The sequence below is a fragment of the Electrona antarctica genome (assembly GCF_951216825.1).
Source record: "Electrona antarctica genome assembly, chromosome: 10".
Classification (NCBI taxonomy): domain Eukaryota; kingdom Metazoa; phylum Chordata; class Actinopteri; order Myctophiformes; family Myctophidae; genus Electrona; species Electrona antarctica.
This window is the reverse complement of record NC_136791.1, coordinates 20,376,253-20,384,720: the sequence shown is the minus strand read 5'-3', so window position 1 is coordinate 20,384,720 and position 8,468 is coordinate 20,376,253.

Genomic DNA, 8,468 nt, shown 5'->3' with positions numbered 1-8,468 from the left:
CCCAGGGGTCCTTCAGAGAGTTCCAGGGGGGACCCCAGCTAAATGATAGATAGTTAAGATAGGAACCAATGGACCCTTATGGGTCTGTAACTCTGAGAGTGTACTGTACACATGGAAAGTTAAATTAATGAGCATTTGTGCCTGTCGTAGACATGCGCAGAGCAAGTTCAGTCAGGGAACCTCAGTGCAGTTGCTGCCGGCCGTTAATTGGGCCGCCTCAGCATCACGCTCTCATTCACATGATTCACTAAGCCAATCACACACTCACTCCATCTTCATACCGGCTACTTTAGCTGATTTACAATATAAATTGGGGGTCCCAGAGATAGAAATGCCATTAAATGAGAGTCCGAGGCCTAATGCATGTCACACTGGGGGCCCTTGAAATTAAAAAAAAAAGTGCCCTTCTGGGCACAGGTCTCCACCAGGAGGATAGGACTGTGTGAGATGTTTGGCAAAATGTTTAGGAGTAATATAAACATGTTTTTTTGTTTGTTAGTTTTTTGCAACAATTTTCTTCATTTTGTTGAGGAAATGCAGAGTGCCTGGTGGCACTATAATAGGCCAATGTGAAAAGGGTGCCATTTCTTCATACGCCTTTAATGGCAATTGGATGATTTGAGGCATTTTGTTCCAAAAATGTGTTTTGCAAAAATCAACCTGTTGGTGGCGCTATAACAGGCCAATGTGAAAAGGGTTCCTCAGCCTAGTAAGAAAACGCACACACGGACGGAGTGCAAAACATCTCTCCCCATGCCTTCGGCCTGGTGGAGACAATTATTATGATGGTCGGCTTGGCCATGTGTTGCCCTACTCACGGTGCGTATTGCGTGTATACGTAGCGACGGCACTGGGAGAGGTGAGCCGCAGCCGTGCCACGCTCGGGAATCTTTTCTAGTTGATCTATAACCGCCTAACATCAGCATCAAGGGTTTGATGCTGAGTGCCAAGCAGGGAGGCTTTGGGTCCCATTTTTACACAGTCTTTCGTATGACCCGACCAGGGATCGAACCCCCGACCTCCCGGTTTCAGGGCGGACACTCTAACCTCAAGGTCACTCAGGCCCGGTTCTTCCTACAGGCCGACGAAGCAACGGCTTCGAGCGCCAACTCTGTCCCAACTCTGTCTGCACCGTGTCCCCCCAGTGCCCCCCCAGTGCCTCCCCAGTGCCCCCCCAGTGCCTCCCCAGTGTCTCCCCAGTGCCAGTGTCCTGCCAGTGCCTCCACAGAGCCTCCCCAGTGTCCCCACAGTGCCTCCCCAATGGACCCCCAGTGCCTCCACAGTGTCCCCACTGTCCCCCCAGTGCCTCCACAGTGTCTCCTCAATTTTTGGGACAGAGACTGGGGGGGGGGGGGGGGGGGGGGCGCCGCGAAAAATCCTGCTTGGGGCGCCAGATTGCTCAGGACCGGCCCTGAGGTCACTGCATGAGCTGGTGATTTTGTACAAGGAAGGTCACACTGCATGCACAAAACATTTGTGTTGCAAACCAAATAGACCAGCTCATAATCATCAGTGTTCTGTCAACATCCAATAAGCTATTCTAGCAGTTCTTTCCCATTTCCTATGGTAAAAAAAAAAAAGAAGCTACGAGCATAATTCCGCCCGGCACAAATTAAGACGTTACGCTATTCATGCAGCATAATGAAGTGAGCTGTTGTTTAGTATGGAGGGACAAGCATGCTCAAGGGTACCTCATCAGCATTGCTGAACAGTAGATGGGGAGGTCTATAGTGTCCCTACAGTCCCTCTGGGATAAACCTGGGGACCCACACAGCCTTTGAAGTGGTAATTTGCCCGAGCACTAGGGAGGGCAGCTAAATTGAAATGTCTTTGATAACGACAGACAGCCGCTGTTGTCAACTGATTGAGCCATGCACAGGGGTGGGAGAGAGGAAGAGAGAGAGACCAAGAGATAGAAAGGTGGAACAGAAAGGTGTGTGTATGTGTGTGTGTGTGGGGGGCGGTTAGGTTATCCTTACATATTTTCTTGCGCAGAAGCAAGTGTATGCATTTATTTAATTATTTGTTTTCTTTTGCGGTGTATGTATTTAATTTATTTCTACGTTTTACATTTGATTGCAAAGCTGCAACCTCTGTTTACTAATTTCTTTATAATATTTGAAATGATGTGTATAGCCTGCGAGCTAGTTCAGGCACTCGAGAGGTTTCATGCATGGTTTCATTATACTAACTATGGGCTCTATTTTCGTCCATGCTAAACCCCTTATCCCTAAAGTACTTTGCCTTTTTTATATTTTGAAAAACTTTTTTCTTTTTGCCGAATCTACAACCTCACAACGTGTCGATGTAGATCGGCTAGTTGAACTATTCAAAAAATATTTTAAAAATAGTAAAAAAAAGGCAAAGAAGTTTAGGGATAAGGGGTTTAGCACTGACGAAAATGGGGCCCATAATACGCCATAGTGTCTGGTGCTGTCTACATCACAAGTACTTAGCCGATCTGCCCTTTCTGCCACACAGAGATGGCGTTTTGGGGGACTTAACCAGCTTTTTTTTAAACCGCCTCCCAGAGTGACAAACTTCGGAGATACTACTTTGTCGTCTCCGTGTGTACAGCGAATGCCGCCTATTTGCTGAAACGGTGACACCATATTCCCCTCGCCCCCTCCAAACTATAACCTCACGTCACCAGGCTTTCCACCTCCAAAACAACTGATGGCTGGCTTTTTATATGATAGCCTACGTTCCTTTTTACTTAAAATGATGCAGGTTTATGACAAGCCTTTCATAACCGCCTGCTTAATGGTTATTTATTAATGTGTATATTGTATGTGAATGAATGCGGTTAGCTGTAAAGGGATGCCTTGGCTTTAATATTGTTTGTGCATTTGTTCATGATGTGCTAATGGTTTATTTCACCATAACCACTTACATAAGTATCACAGCTATTTTATATTTGCACATAATGTCTATAAATCTCTTCTCCGAAAATAGCAGCCTGTGAGCTATTTTCGGAGAACAGATAAAAAATTATCGTCGGTTTAATAATAGTCGGTTTGCACCCACACACAAAATAAATGTAATAATAATGAACATGGGCCATGAGATATGTCTGCAGATTTTCACTATGTAGGCATGTCACGTCATCTTCGCGTGGAAGGGGTCTGGAAGGGGTCTGTCCCTGGACTGTTGGTATGTGTCTGCTTGCAACTGTACCACCGCCTCCCCAGCACCTCCAGGGGGATCTGCTGTAATAGGTCTGCTCCCCCATGCGGGTTGTTAGTTATACTGCTGTATAAGCTGTATACTTATAATGGTTAATGATGGTTGTCTTAGAATGTGCTGAGCAGGGACAAAACATTTAGCGGAGCCTGAACGCCAAGATAAAAATACAATATTCACTTGTACTACTTACATTTTATAAATACAATGTTGGTTTCAATCTGTTTATGAGTCATCGGACTGAAATAAATGCACGTACATTTAATTGTCTTTATTGGTTTTGTTTCTCACTTGCTACGTGTGATTCCCATGCCAATAAATGAAGAGAGAGAGAGAGAGAGAGAGAGAGAGGGGGGAAGAGAGAAGAGACCAAGGGGGCCATTGGAGAGAGACCGCTAAAATGGGGAAGTAACCAGGTGTGTCAAACTGGCGGCCCTTGGGCCACATACGGATGATTTGTTTGTTAGATAGAGGATAGAGAATGAGATGGGGGGGGGGGGGGGGGGTAAAGGAGGAAAGAGACAGAGGTAAGGCTCCCGTTTTTAGAGAGAGGGCTGTCTGCTCAACAGACGGAGGGAGACAGACAGAGTGGCTGAAAGAGTGAGAAGAGCGGGGGGGGGAACGGGAAAAACGTGTTTTATCTGCCACCAAACTGACTACAGTAGAGGAAATGGGATCATTGCTGCTGCAAACAACAGGTTTACTGGTCTAATCCTGTTATGCCCTTAAATCCCAGGGTCATATATTGTGATGACCTGAGGCACAATCAGTGAAGGTCTCCTCACGGATGGGAGCCCTAGGCTATATCTTTGAATGGTATGAATATTTCATGCCCTGTACTGTATTCAACAACCTTGAGCACAGGACCAAAATGCATATCAATAAAAGATTGAAGAAGGAAAAGGGAAAATGTTGGCAAGATGCTGCTTGTAATTTATCGGTTATCCAATAGCAAAGCATACACGTCTGCCCTTTGTTGTTACACGGTGTGAACTGCTTTAGTAATAAAATAAATAGTTGCATGCAGTATATGCTTAAACTCCAATAATGTGCATTAAAGAGACATTCTGAACATCGAACAGTGATATACGAGCACCTGGCTTGTGAGATAGCTATATGGTTTATATATACAGCGCTTGCTTTAAACTTCAACCTGCTTTGAGCTGCAAATAGAACACACCACAGGGCAAAGTGCAGATGAGGAGCATTTATGCACATCCGAGCAGCGAAATTAAATCTGCGGCATTCATTTGAATGCAAAATGAGGTTACTCGTGGTTCACTCCACGAGCCCTGGCTACATGGAAGTGGTGGTAATGCAACACATTGCCATGCAGCCATCACTTCACGTTGGCTCCATTTTATATCGCAGAAAGAGAACTTGAGGCAAGGAGTCAGAGAGTAATCTGGCCTGCCATAATCAGTGCTTTGTTCAACCATTTTCCTGCTTTTCATTCTCCACTTGCTCCTGTGATCTTAACACTCTGTCTGACTCTGTCTCACATACTCAGATTCTCATGCACACACGTTTGCACACACGCACGAAAGTGCACACACACACATGCACGCACACATGCAGGCACGTACAGTCACACCCAGAGTCCCAGACACATTATTTTCCTTCTTTTTTATGTCTGCTACAATGTATGGCAGAACAAAATAATTGTACTTTTATACTTGTACACAAGTCACAAGATGTAACAATAAAGAAACCTTGAACTCTAGGCTAGAACATACCGCAACCGCTTGTACAGCCTCAGTCACAGACAATTCCACCCACCCACGCAAGCACGCACGCACACACACACACACACATGCCTCTGTAGATGAACAGATGAACGGAAGCAGGCTCGCTGTGTAGGGCAAGGAGCACCTTTAACCTCTGCATGCTGCAGGTGGACTCGGAGACCTCCTGGAGGGAGCCAGGTGACTGACAGCTTGGTGGCTCAGCTCCTCGGAGGGGAGGGACCATGCTGTTACTTGAAGTGTGTGCATCATCACCCGCCCCAGTGTGGCCTTATTCTGTCCTGAAGCAGATGAGGCCTACGTGAGGGGCCCAGGGAGGCCCCGTCCCCATCTGTCCCACCACGTCTCACTGCATCGCAGGATGACATGCAGGCAGCACAACACAGACAGAAGCAAGGGGAATAGACCTGAGAACCTGATTCTACAATGTCATATAAATCATGACAGTTTTCAGAAAAACCTCTGTTTCTATGTCAGTGGTGCTCAACCTTTTTCATGTCAATGACCAAGAATTATCTGTATTTGGCCACCGACCCCCATCTGAAAATATGTTGTTCCAGGGACCCACCCCAGAAGCAAAGATTTGAGTTAAAAATGTTCACTCTGAAAGAATATATTCAAAGATTTGTACCATTTATGATTTTTCAAAAATAGCAGACCTACAAGCTCGTAGCGCGGCACTCAGAGCCGTGCTATGAGCTTGTAGATCTGATATTTCTCAATAGCTAAAGTATAACATAATGCTTAAAACACCAAAAGGGGTTCCCGCCCAGAATGGGTTAAAATGCACTAAATGCTGGTGGAGGAAGAGTAGACATTTTCTCTCGCACGCTACATTGAATGCTGCATGGCCAAATTCTGCTTGCAGAACATAGGTTGTAACCACATGAACCCTAGCGTCCCTATTATGTGGCGAATATCCATTGCAAATAGCAGATCTACAAGCTTTAGATTGGCTATTGTATGAAGAGATTTGGTGTAGATGGTCTACTCTAAAAGTCAGTCTCCAGTCAACTAAGTATAGTAGTACTTAAGTTGCCAGGCTTAATTGTTGCTTATTGGAGTTTAAGTATATATAAGAACAATAAATCTCTTGATGAAAGTTATGGCATGTTTCTGTTGTCTTGCAATCAGGAAATGTCACACCCTTGTTCTGTCACACTGTGGCCTCATAAAGCATTTTGCCAGTGAATCAGTGCCTTCTGCTCAGTGGCACTTCTGTTTAGATGAACAAGCAGCTTTTGTTGCCTAGTTCTGAGGTGGGGAGACATTTCTGCTTAACTCTGCAAATTCAGCTCAGTTCAAATATAAAACTCTGCAAAAAAATACAAAAAAATAAAACAAACAAGGGGGCATGTAAGAAGCTGCGTTTAAAAAAAGTGTGCCCAATTAAAAGCGTGTCTCTTGTGGGATGGAGGTAAAATTAGTCAGGGATTTTTATTGCTGCAACATCCTCAATCAGTCTGCAGGTGCAGCTGCAACTCTCCTCAACGTGGGGCGGTTGTGTTTGGGGTAGGTCGGGGGGGGGGGGGGGGGGGTGACTCGGAGGGAGAGAGACAGAGTATAGCCATATACTATACCAGTGACACGACAACACTACCGATACCGAGTGGAAAAGTGAGTTTAACGTTGTTTAATGCAATCAGATTTTCTGTTTGGATGTATGGGCTGTCAAGGCCAGAAAGTTTTTGCCACTCTGTAGGCGTTCCCGCATAACTTCCGGGTGTGATTATGATGTCACGTGCACACCAATTCAATATGAAATTGTATTTTAATGCTGTTGTGCTTCCAGTAAGTAAGCCTTGCCGAGGCATGACATGAGCCTAACTCCTGTTTCTCTAGTGTGAGACATGAATGGACATGATGTACAAGCACACCCCCCTGGACATGACACTAGTATGTCGCAGGGACTGACCCCCAATCCAACCATGCTGAGTGCCAAGCAGGGAGGCACTGGGTCTTTGGTATGACCCGGCCAGAGATCAAACTCCGACCTCACAGTTTCAGGGCGGACACTCTAACCACAAGGCCACCGAGCTGGTCTTCCTGTGCTATGATGATATCATATTATTGCTCCCCAATGCTCCACAGAGATTGGTCGAATTATTTTTAGGTATGTATACTGACTCTGCTTTGCTTGCCTGCAATCCCAGAGAGGTGTGGTTTACTAGCTCCGGGTAATTCAGGACAAGGTTTAACAGTCTCAGAAATGTTGAATAAAGAAAAAACAACAGTCAAAATATTACTTTCTTATATGATTACCCCCCCCCCCCCCCCCAATCTAATTAGTACGCAAATAGGTTAAAGCAAACACTATAGTAGAAGTAAAATACAAAACCTCACTCACTCAGGGTTATTCCTAGCCTGTGCTTGAAACTGCTGCCACCAAGTGGTCATTCAGACCTGTAATGAAAACATCCCATGAACATATAGAAAATGAATAAAATCCGCACATCCAGGCGAGTAAGAGTCTTTGTTTAATGATCAAAGTGCTCCGCAGCAGCAGTCATACCAGACAGACAAACGCGTTTCGGCGCGCAGGCCTTCGTCAGTGTCAAAATTGGCAAGCAACGGAAATGACATAGCTATAGCTATGTCTAAGCTATAGCTTTTTGTTCAATTAAAAGGGACTGTACAGCCGTGTCTCATTATTAAAGACATACATAGTAGTGAACATACATATTATTATAAGAAATCAATGTCTCATTTCAGAATCCACATTACAAAAAAAGTTATTCATAGAAAAGAATCACTGAACATAAAAGCAACATCAGGACAAAAGAAGAAAAGTCCCCCATAGCTAGACTTCAACAGCACTGGACATGACATGTGTACCCTGAGGTTTCAAGGCATTGAATATATCAACCCTTTAAAGAGAGGTTATTATTGCAACGTGAAGCATTTTGGATCCATTTCTTAAACACTGTATTTCCTAAAGGTCTAAATGAAGAATTGGTGTTAAACTGTTTTCTATGAATAACTTGTTTTGTAATGTGGATTCTGAAATGAGACATTGATTTCTTATATTAATATGTATGTTCACTACTATGTATGTCTTTAATAATGAGACACGGCTGTACAGTCCCTTTTAATTGAACAAAACATTCTATATAGCTATGTCATTTCTGTTGCTTGCCAATTTTGACACTGACGAAGGCCTGCGCGCCGAAACGCGTTTGTCTGTCTGGTATGACTGCTGCTGCGGAGCACTTTGATCATTAAACAAAGACTCTTACTCGACTGGATGTGCGGATTTTGTTCATTTTCTATATGTTCATTTTGAATCTGCACCCAGCACACGCCTGAAACTATATGAAACTGAGTAGAGCGGGCCTTTTCCCTTGAAAGAAACATCCCATGAACACAATACAGTAGCCTACAGTCAGTGCATTAATCAGAATTCTATAATAATTTCCCATATATATTTTTTTAAACAAATCTGCATATATACCGGTAGTTCCCTTTCACGACAAATGATAATAAAAATGATAACTTTTGTTTGGTCAGGATTCAGGAATAATATAGTGAAAAAAACACATG